The sequence below is a fragment of the Mus pahari genome, chromosome 4 (genome assembly GCF_900095145.1).
Source record: "Mus pahari chromosome 4, PAHARI_EIJ_v1.1, whole genome shotgun sequence".
NCBI classification, from domain to species: Eukaryota; Metazoa; Chordata; class Mammalia; order Rodentia; family Muridae; genus Mus; species Mus pahari.
Window position 1 is genome coordinate 112,293,713 of NC_034593.1, and position 12,056 is coordinate 112,305,768.

Sequence of the window (12,056 nt, forward strand, 5' to 3'; positions counted from 1 at the left end):
AGGTTTTTTTTTTTTTTTTTTTTTTTTTTTTTTTTTATCTAGGGCCCAGTCTTTTGAGAAGACACAGTAAATCAAGAGAATAAATACTGCAATACTGATAAATGATAAGGTGTCTATTTCCTTTAAATCCATCTCTGTCAAACCATTCAAAATATCATCACATAAAGCCAAAACGCTATGTATTGTATTTCCCATCTTTAAGTATCAAAAGGTTATATATCTTTTTATGTCAATAAATTACCTGGTCCAGAGCCCTCTGTACCTTTATCTCCACAATTCTTTATGCATAGGAAGTGTCTGAGTGTAGAAAGACCCGCATGGTTGTCCATATCCCTGGTTTGAGTTGCAGCTGGCAGCGAGTGCCGATTTCAGGCAATCCACAGCATAAACAAGCAGTCAGACACGAGGGTGGAGGAGGCAAGGTGGAGGGCGAAGGATACGAAGAAGCAAACAAAGAAAGGCTCTCTGGGGCATAGATACCCCTATTAGTTCACTATGTCTGCCCCGAAACCACATCGCAGGCAGTTGTGTTCTCTACAGCTCCAGGCTGAGGCGCTGCTCCTGGCTGTAGTTCTCTGTCTGGGAGTTGGGGGAGCAAGCCTCTTTGTCTCTTGTTCTCTGTAGGCCACTCAGACTCAGTCAGTTTCCAATCCACACTGCTGCAGCCTATATCTCTGCCCAAGCAGTATTCAGGGATATGGGGACGGGAACTTGATCTCAGGTTAGTTGAGTTCAAATCAATACGTTGGGAGCCATTTTATTGTGATAATTCTCCACCTAATTATGTCCTGGCATTGAAAACACAACATAATTAATATGAATACATGCCGTGAGCCTAGATTGGGCAGATCTACCATAGACTACCATGGTTCCCTGACCTGGAATCGAACCTCGGGACGCCGTGGTAGGAGCAGGGAATCCTAACCACTAGACCACCAGGGATAGTTTTCTTCTACTATCTATGTAGACGCAGTGATCTTTCTATTCCTGGAAATAATTTTTGATCAGTGACCTGCAGTGTCATGCAGTTCTTTTGTTCCTATACATTGAAGCAGGCCTTAAGCAATGCACTCATCGCCAATATCTGCATTAAAAGTATCAATGGATGTTACTTCTTTGGTTTGCTGTGGGGCTTGCCAACTCAGGATGTAGCCACTAAAATGAATCTCACTGGCCATATTGGCATTTCTGCCTCTTGAATAGTTCTTGTGAGTGTCGGTGTTTTTTCTTCTACTGATTTGCAGGAAAGCAATCATTTTTAGTCTGCCTTTAAAGGTTAATAAATCTCTTAATTTATAATGTCTTCAATTTTGCTATTGAAGTAGATAGATGAGTGTCTCCTGCTACAATTTATTTTTACAAGTAAAGTAACAGAGAAACATCCCATGTCTCTGCGTCTCTTTAATCTTTATATATTTACATTTCAGATGACTGGCTGTGTCCTCTGACAGCTAGAGCCACCTGAAACGAAAAGTATTCCAACTTTTCCATGTGGATTTATTATCTCAGTGAGAAACCTAAGAGCAAAAAAGAAAGGACGTGCTTCCAGGGGCTGCCTACATACTTCCTTTGAAACTTCCATGAAGAGAATCTGGAATTGGCTATAATGTTCCAGGTACATAAAACTATGGAATGATGAGTGAGAAAGCGGCACACAACAGGCAATAAATAAATAAATAAATAAATAATAAATAAAAAATAAAACTTCTAAGACTTTCAAATTGAAATTATGCTTATAATCAATCAACCATAAAGCATTCCCAAATTATTTCTAATTAATGTAAGTAAAATTTTGAAATATGTTTTTCTTAGTTTGAATTTTCTTGTTTTAAATAATGAAAATATTTCATTTCATGTCTATGAGGAATTGCCATAGTGTTTCTGTACTGGAGAGCTCCTGACCCATGACAGAAGTTCATAGTGGAGAGAGGTCTGGGATCTAGTGAAGAGCTGACTACAACATCCATAGGGCAATGCAGGGATATAGACACTGGGATGAAGGTGTCTCTATGGCCAGGAGAGATGTTTAGCAGAATCTGGGCAATTATGGGCAAAGAAGTGGGGCTACTGTCAAAGAGAAAGGGGGATGGTTGGAGAAACAGCTCAAGCACATCAGGGGCTGCAGAGACTGAGTCTATTAACTGGGTGGAGGTGGGATCCTGGGCTGAAGTCCTGATCCATGTTTGCAGTGTTTTACTAATAAAGGTAATCTACCCTCTAAAGATCTTGATTCCTTGTGCATAAAAGAGTCTTGTAGGGAAGATGTGAAGACTGGGTGAGCTGACGTAAGCAAAACATTTTTAAGCATATGAGATAGTGCATAACTAGTTGATATGGCTTATATCATTGTTAAAATAAAGATATTAAAGAAATATCTCTTGTTTTAGGCCTCTTGGATATTGCTAATATCTCTAGGGTGTATATGCCATCCCTCTTTTGCCAAGTGAAATATTTTCACATAAGAAAATAAATTCTCTATGCTTTCAGAATCTGATAAGAAGGCATGAGGAATAAGTTATTTCTGACTTCTCAAATAATGCCATTCTGTTTAAAAATTTTAATTTTTTAAGTTTGAGATTATATCATAATAAAGTCATTTCTTCTTTCTTTTCTCCGACCACCAAACCATCAGGTGAGCCCTGTTCTTTTTCCAACCCACAACTTCTTTTTTCATAAATTGTAGTTGCATATACATATATATTCCTAAGTGTAACTTGCTATGGTTGCATAATGTTACTTACATGTATGTTTTCAAGGATGAGCACTTGGTATTTTGCTATAGTCCTACAAAAAAAAATTGTACACAAGATCCATGGCTCAGAATGGGATTGTGTACTAATCTCCATTTTCCTTGCTGGGATTTGGCCTGGTTTGGGCTTGCACTCATTGTGTGTGTTGTCCTAACCACTGTGAGTTCATGTGCACAGCCCCCCCCCCCCCGCTGTGTCCAGAAGATAATGTTGCATTATAGACATGCTCACATAACTTTAGTTTATGTATAGTGTTTTAAAATGTCCCTAAAGGCCACACTCTGTATCAGACTTTTTTTTTTTTTTTTGAGACAGGGTTTCTCTGTGTAGCCCTGGTTGTCCTGGAACTCACTCTGTAGACCAGGCTGGCCTTGAACTCAGAAATCCGCCTGCTTAAAGGCGTGGCTTGTATCAGACTTTTAAGAACATGTTTATAATTAGTCAGAGAGGAAGATGGAACATTTAGATTAGAAAAACGTCACAGGATATTTTTAGAAGGGTCTTGACTACTAGAAGAATAGTCAAAATTATCATTTGCAAGAAAAAAGAATAAGTTTTTTTAAAAACATTTATATTGTTGACATTCCTTCTATGATCCACCCAGTAGTTACCTAGCAACAGCAAGGTAGGTCTGGCTTTCTATAAAAGGGACTTTTTGGCCTCTGCCCCTCTCTCTGACTCTATGCCACCTCTTTCTCTCTGATTCCCTTCTCCCTTTTTCCCCTCCCCCCTCTCTCCAGGTGTTCCTGATGGTGCTTCTTCTTCTTCTTCTCCTCCTCCTCCTCCTCCTCCTCCTCCTTTCTCTCTCTCTCTCTCTCTCTCTCTCTCTCTCTCTCTCTCTCTCTCTCTCTCCCCACTCTCTTTCTCTACCTCTACTCCATTCTCAACTCTCCTTCTCATGCCCCTAAATAAACTCTTACACCATCTATGGCTTGTACCTTAGTGGGGAGGGATGCTTCAGCATGGGCCCACTAAGGTAACCCCTTCCATGGCACCATACCACACTCTATAAATCATATAATTCGTTTCATAAAATCATAATATATATATATATATATGTATATATATATATTTTTTCAAATTGATAAACAATTATGGTGATAACTGGTGCATGATGTGACTGTTAGTGAGAACGTATGAAGCAACGGGAGATGAGTCTGGTCAGGTATTTGGGGTATGTTACTAATATCCCGAGTTGTACCGTTTGACCTACATAGATAATGGCAAAAATCGAACCTCTCTTGTCAAAATGGATATAAGAAACTGTACCTAAGGAGATAGCTCTGTTAGCAAGAGGAAAGACATTTTTGATTGTGAGAGAAATTGGAGCCAGACTCTGAAAGTAGTCATGGTGATTTTTTTTTTCTAAAACCAGGATAACAAAAATAGAAATAATGGGATCCTTTGATAAAGTAATTTAAGAAAAAAAGACTCAAAATTTATACTGTGTGTGTGTGTGTGTGTGTGTGTGTGTGTGTGATTTCTAATGTGTAGAGTAAAACTTTGTGAATGGTAGGGTTTTAGCTATGAGGATTAAGGAAATGGTGACTTATTCTGTGAGAAACTAGGAGGCAGACTTCGGGTTTGGTGATGGATTTAGATTTGAGAAAAGGTAAATGGGACACACAGCAGTAGATTGAAATAAAGAAAAAAAAAAGCCATTTGGAAGCATGATTTGGGTACTCAGGGGACTAAAGACAGGCTTTAAAATCCACTGTATCCCTGATGGCTGAGTTTATACAAATCATGAGATTATCGGATGATAGAGATGGTGGGAAGGGAAGAATGTACTAGAACCCTAGGATATAGCAGCATTTCAGTAACTAACAGAGCACCTTGTTGACAATGAATACAAAGGACAACTAGAGAGTTAGTGAAGCTATAACCCGATTCTTTGAAAGAGAGGACAACTGTTTGCAGGTTTGTTGTTTTTGTTCTTTGAGCCAAAGCCTTGAAGCCAGGCTGGTGTGGAATTCACAGATATACACCTGCTTCTGAAAGTAAAGGTGTAGATGCCCATGCCAGGATCTTGGTGGTGTTGTTATCAATTTTTGTTCTTGATGACTTTTTAGATATTTATTACTTTTATTTTATGTGTTAAATGTTTGTTTTACTATATGTCTATCCACCGCATATGTGCAGCGGCCCCAGAGGTCAGAAGACAGTGGGAAGTCACTTAGGAGTGGGGTTAACTGGTCCTGAGACTGGGGCTGAGGAATCCAAACCCTGAGGATTTCTTAAGAAACCATGGGATATCACTCATAAGATAACAAACAGCTCCTAAGGACATTTTAGTGATATAATTAAGAGATAAAACTTAATGAGTGGAAGAAATAAACAAAGATGAGGAAGAGGAGAAAGCAGATAGAATTAATTTATTTTGTTAATTGTAGAGTACTTAGTAGAATATCAGAGACCCCATCCTTTCAAGAGAGTCATATTTTCTCTCAGAAAGGAAAGAAAAGCAAAGTAAGTGTGTGTGTGTGTGTGTGTGTGTGTGTGTGTGTGTGTGTTCTAATGTGTAGCAAATGTTTGAAGCTAATGTCCATCAATCCCAGAGCCCTGGTATATGAGATAGCAGTACCTGAGTGTGGTTTTAGAATCTGAAATTTAGAGTATCTTATTTAATGTGCTAGAGCATGAATTGATGAATCAGGAATATGGGATTGCAAAGATGTGAAGAATGTTCTAAACAGCCTGGGAAAGGAACAATTCAATGCCGATCAGTCCAATGAAGTCAGACTGTTGAATAGTCAAAAAATAAGAGGGAACAAGTGCAGATGGCTCAGCTGGGCACTCCACATGAAGATCAGAGGGGAGACGCAGAAGCTGTGGCCTCTTGGGAGATTCTCACGTCCCGGAACTTTGCTTCTGCCCCTCCGTGAAGGGCTTGCGTGGTCTGTCTGTCACGCCAACTTTACAGGTTTCCTTTAACCTTCAGCTTTCAGTGAAAATTTCCACTTCTACATAAAATGATCTTTTGGTGGTCCACTGCCCCACAATAATGGAGTGGTCATTACTCCCTTTATTTATGTCCTAGAAGATTTATATGGGGCAATTTCTAGATGCTTGGAAGAATTCTCTGGCAAAAACAAAACAAAACAAAACAAAACAAAAAAAACCCAAAAAACCAAAAGACCAAAAAACAAACTTGGGTTCTTGGACCTAACAACTGTAGACACACTTTAATATTCTTGTTCTTTTGTCATTTTGGGAAAATTGTTTTCTTGCTGACATAGTTATTTAAATTACTGGTGTAAAGTTTCTGTGCCCTCTCTATATGTTTTTCTTTTCACTAGCCTCTCGCTCTTGTCCTAGCTCTAGCTCTAAGGCTGTCCCTTGCCTTGTCACCACGTTGACTCATCTTTGCCGTTTCTTCCTTCGGTTCTCTTGCATATCTAATTTATGACCATTTTATTTGTGTCTACTGCAATTTACTGTTTTCAATGGGTTTGTGCTCTTTTCTAGTTTTCCTTCCTTTGAGTTAAATTTTGATGTTTGTTTGGACTTTTCTAGAAGCAGGTCCCAGATGATCAGTGTTTGCTATTTATAATTTTCATGCATTCTGTGAATATGAATTCCCTTTGTTTCTTTTTTTCTAATTCCTGTTTTGTTTCTTACTTTTCCTTGTTCCTTGATGCACAGCAACGGTCCTTAGCTAAGCGTCCTCCGCCTCTCCGATGTCTCGGAACTGCCCTCTTCCTACTGTTCTGCAGTACATCAGCGGTACAACAGCAGGGGTTTCATCACTTTCTTTGGCCTTGAGAAATCGTCTAATTTTTTTTCTCCATCTTGATTTCTTCTCAACAGCTTGAGAAGATTTTATTTTAATATTTTAGCGACACCAACGGAAGCTTAACCAGAGTTCATGGCTTGTCACAAAATAGGCTTTCAGGAAGAGCCGGTGTGATGGGGCAGAGTTGGAAATTTTATTAAAGATACTGAGAAAGATATTGAAGAAGAAAGCAGGGGCACACACAGGAAAGAGGGGAGGGTTTCTCTGGGAGAGTCTCTCGGCAAGTAAGGCATCCAAGAGTGAGCAAGGCTGCTCGAGAGAGGGTCAGGGTCAGCGTGGATTGTCTTAGTGTAAGTCAGATACACCCTGCTGTTGGTTCTCCAGAAAGCCTTCGTGTATAGGCCTTTGTTCCCTCTTTTTATAAGAGACTTAAGGCTGTCCCAATCAGTGCCTTATATGGAGCTATAGCATGATAAAGGTAATGCCGGACCTCTTAGGCTTTCAGAATGCTCAGAGATGGTGCTTCTCTGTAAATGGGATTTCTGACCCATTTCTGAAAAATTCCTGGGTTTCCAGGTGTTACAGAAAGCCTTCAACAGATGTTAATTTTGTTGGTGGTTTTGCTTCTTAGCTGGTGAAAGGATTCAGTTACACCTTCCTCCTTTTGAATGTCTTCACGAGTTTCCTTGTCTTTCCATCCTGTCTTATGTGTCGAGGTTTCTCTGTGGCCTGTCATTCTGTTCTTCAAGTTTTTTGCATGTCTCTGTGGCCCAATAAAGGTGCAGTGTAATTCTGTTGGTTGTGAGTTTGCCATTTGGATGATGAAGTCCCTAACTGTAACTGAGTCTGTTGTACATACCCCGGATGAAACAAAGTGACTCTAATGTTTTTAGAAGTTTGACTTTTTCATTCTTCTGCCCAAAAGGTTTGAAACACATTACAGAATAATTTCTGAGTGAATGTTTGAGAAAATGCAATTTATATTAAGTCAAGTGACATGGGTTATCATAGACTTCAGTAATATTATTCAGTGAAGTCTGTGAATGTACAGAAAATTAGAAAGTGGTTTCTTAGGTGAGTGAATATGTTTCAATGAAAGTTTCCCAGTGTTCATTGTGGCTAGGCAAGGGAATTATTGTGGCATTTCAATGACCTTGCATTCGTGTCTATCCTTCCTAATAACAAGTGCCTGGATGATTTCTAACAAAACAACACAGGACTAGTTGTGAAATTCTAGTTTTGAGTATCATGTTTTTGTCTGTGCAGCCAGTACTGACAGGACTGTCCTCATGTCTATGCAGACTCCTCACTGATCTGGATAATAACAGGGAGCACGCTCCCTTTTCACTTCCCCTGCCAGGCCTGGCACTTTCGGCTTTCTGGCTGAGCTGCTCACCCACATAAGTCACACCCACATCTTGCTTAGGCTAGTATCCCCTTTCATTTCAAACCCATGTATCCATAATTTTAAATTGTTTTGAAACACTTTTGGACACATTGCCTTTGTTTAATTGTATTGTGCATTTTCATTTCATTAAGGCACATTTTTTATGTCTCAATTAACATAATGAAGATGTTGCAGTTTGGTCACATCCGAGGTCTGAATCTCAGAGGATGGCTGTCAAAGGGAAAGAAGGGAATCAGGGACACAGAAGGCTGCCCTGTATCTGTCTCTGCAATGTCAGTGTGTTTATAGAACCACCCAAGGGGAAAGCACAGCCATCGCAGCCCTCCCTGCCTAGGGGGCTGGGAAACTCTCCTGGGCTCCAGAATTGCTTTCTGATCCTGCAATTCCTTTTCTCGAAGAAACTGAATGTGTTTAAGTCTTTTCCAGATGGGATCTTTTAAGGCTGGACATTTATTCTTCTAATTACACAAATATTTATTTAAACTAGCAGCTATTCATAGAAACATTTTTTTATTGTACTGCCTGGAAGCTGTACGAAAACAATTTATACAGCAACAATAATATGTACTAAAACTGTTACATATGTATCTCAAGGGGGTAAGAAAAGGTTGGGATGGATATGAGCAAAATATATGTTAGTGAAAATTTCATAATGAAGCTATTGTGCATAGGAAATATATATATATATATATATATATATATATATATATATATATATAAATAAAACTTTCATCAACTCAAGAATAAAAGATCAGTAGAGACTAACAGTTAAGGTAACATTTGATAACCTCCTATATTTCAGCATGTGTGTCTGACCCTGGCCTATTTTTTGTTTATGCTTCAAACAAGTTAGTTTCTAGTGTGATAAGATGGAGTGAAAAGAAAAATAAACATCTATTTTTTTCTCTTACGTTTTTGATATTTTTTTATGTCATGCAACTAGATCAAGTGGAGAAGCTGATCCTGTGGACTAAGAAAAAACAGAAAAACAAAAAATAAACTGTTCTGAGTCCAAGGGAGTCTTGACTTCAATAAGAAGCAAAATCAGGATATATTATAGGCTTCTGAATAGCAGTTTTCTGAGGGCAAGTGAGTCACATATGAAATTTGAAAATATTAATTTTATAGAATCCCAAAGGTTAACATATACAGTAACTGCAGGGCCAAAGCAAAAATATTTCTTTACTTCTATGAATTAAATGCTCAGTGCTGCAGATGGGAGGGGCAACATCCACCTAGATCTGCAGAGTCTGAAAGAGGAGCATTTCCAATAATTCAAGGTTAGTCTAGGCTACACAATCAGTTAGAAGCTAACCGGGGGTACATAGAAAGAATGCTTCTCAAATAAAAACAAACAAAAAGGTATCAGTTATATACCGCCAGTTCATATAGCTACCAGGATCTTCACATAGACGATAACTGTCATTTGATTGAACTGTATCAGGACAACTTTATCACTACTTTGGTTTAAAATAACCAGCTATAAGCTAAGAGCAGAGCTAGTAGCTGCTGAGAACCAAGCCCAGGTCTTCTGCTAGAGTGACACATGCTCTTAAAGCCATGTCTCTAACCTCTGTCTCTAAATTCTTTATGCAACTATATTAGCCAGAAAAGAAAGCAGAACAAACTTACAGTTGTCTCTGATGTGCTAAACCAATAAGAAGAATTTTTATGGTCTTTTTTTTTCACTTTTTTTGTTGTAATGTATTTATTTACTGAATCATAAATGCTGTCATTTAGGGGCTTAGGTTGACACTGTTGGAATTCATTGGAAAAAAAAGTAAATTATTGAGCATGTGGGCAAAAGTCCATAACTCTTTTATTCCAAGTAAAGAACTGTAACCAGGTAACACACTCTTTCTAACAGAGATAGGGAGCAGTCACAACATAAATACTGCTGTCCAGCTAAGGAGCAATTAGCCACTTCTAACTTCAGAAAAATGGTTTTTTCTAAGTGAGAAAGAAAGAAGCAGAGAAATAAAGATCTACTAACATGCCATGAAGTAGAATGACTGAGGAGCAGAAGTAGAAGGTATGTTACTTATTATAAGATTATTATATGTTAAACAAGTCTACTATTTAAAAGTTATGAAATATTTAGGAAAATCTGAAACTTGGTATCATGTGTCAGATGTAGTACATGACTCAGCAACTCTTAAGTATTTTATTTTAGGGGTGTTGATATTTTGGTAAAATAGATTTGCAGTGGAATACAATGCTATGTAGAATATTTCTGAAATCAGTGGAGCTGATAGAGGTCGGTAGTGGCTATGTATGCCTGTAAGATCATAATTATATCCTAAGTTTTATGTGTTTGATAAATGCAATACAATTTTTAAGACAGAAAACAAAGAAAGTAGAAATGTTTACTGAATTAGTAATGAACTCATATGATGGAAATGACTTTATGTCATGGAAGCAATTAATTGATCCAAAGAAATGTTCTAAATTCCATCAGTGAATCTCCTTCCCTTTTGAGAACTAGCACCATTTGCGTTATTAAATGAGTCAACTACATCTGAGAACACAGAACAAAATGGGACATGAATTCCAGCATCATGTTATTTCCTTAATAGATCCTCTACATTCACTGGTACCAATGGTTAGTTCTATGTAGTAAAGACATTGTGGGAGTTTGTGGAAATTCTCCCTCTATCTAAAGTTTCATTACATTAAAAGAACTTGGACTCATCATTTGCTATAAACCACGAGGAAGGCAAAGAAAAAGAAGATGCAGCACCAGTGTCCCTCTACCCTTCGCCTTATAGAATGCCAGGGTTATGATGAAAATGTAATAAACAAGAACACAAGTGGCTGAAGAAACTCTTTTAAATTCAACTGCTACCTGGCATCAGAAACAACCAAAAGAACAAACAAAGGAACAAAAAAACCAAATTTCTTAAGTTCTGGGTTCTCAAGTTATGTGCTGATGAATTTCTGGCAACATACATCTTTTGTTTCAAAAGAAGAGTTTGGACAAAAAAATAGCCAAATTGTTGACACAAACCACTTTATATAATTTTAGGCAATGGAAGCCTGTCTGTGGCTATTGATGAATTCTCTTGCTTTCTCTGCAGTCTCCACACTAATGCAACCTTAGTTTAGCTAGATGAGAAATAATTTTTTTCTGCAAACCATGTACATGTATCTGAGTTGGTTATATGCAAATAGCTTAGAAATTTATCATTTTAAAAATGATTTCTTTATTCTTGACAACTTTATGCAGGTTTCATACAATGAAATATGATGACATCTACAATCCATTTACCCTTCCAATCTCTCTCAGACCTGCCAGCACATCTTGCTTCCAGCGTCATCTCCTCTCCCTCTAACCCTTTTTCCTCTTCTTTTTCTTCTTGTTGATATCACACAGAGTCCAAATAGTAGTTCCCACATATGAATAGACGTGGCACCATCTATTGGAGTCTGGTAAACCTACCGATGCCTATAACATCAAAATGAGTGATCATTTCCTCACTCAGCAACTACTAACTGCTAACAGCTCTTCAGTAAGGCCTGGGGACAAGAGAGTAGCTGTCCTTGTTTCCTGGAATTTTGGCATGTTTCATCTTGCACAGGTAGTGTGTAAGTAACCACAGCTCCTGTGAGTTTAGGAGAGTGATTTGTGTCATGCCCAGAAGACAGCCATTTATTGTATCCTGTCCAGCCATCCTCTGGCTCTTAAATGCTTTCTATCTCCTCTTTTGTGGTTTGTGTTCCCTGAGCCGTGGAAGGATGTTCTGATTCGCGCTGAGTGTAATACTGTCATATTACCAACTGGCCAACTTTGTATCTCCGCGTTGCTTACTCTCCATTGGTTTCTCTGACAGAAGCCCAGGTCTGTGGTTATAAACACAAATGTCTAGAGGGCAATTTGACAATTTGATCACTGAGCAAGTAGTAACATGCAAGAAAATGAAGCCAGATCCTCATCTTTTTCATTGCATAGAACTTAATTCTGAATAAATCAAGACTTCTGAATAAGACCCGATACTCTGAAACTTCTAGAGGAAAAATAGGGATCACATTTAAACCCCATCGGCACAGAACATAGGAATAACAATTGATTTTTTTGTTTGTTTGTTTTTTCGAGACAGGGTTTCTCTGTGTAGCCCTGGCTGTCCTGGAACTCACTTTGTAGACCAGGCTGTCCTCAAACTCA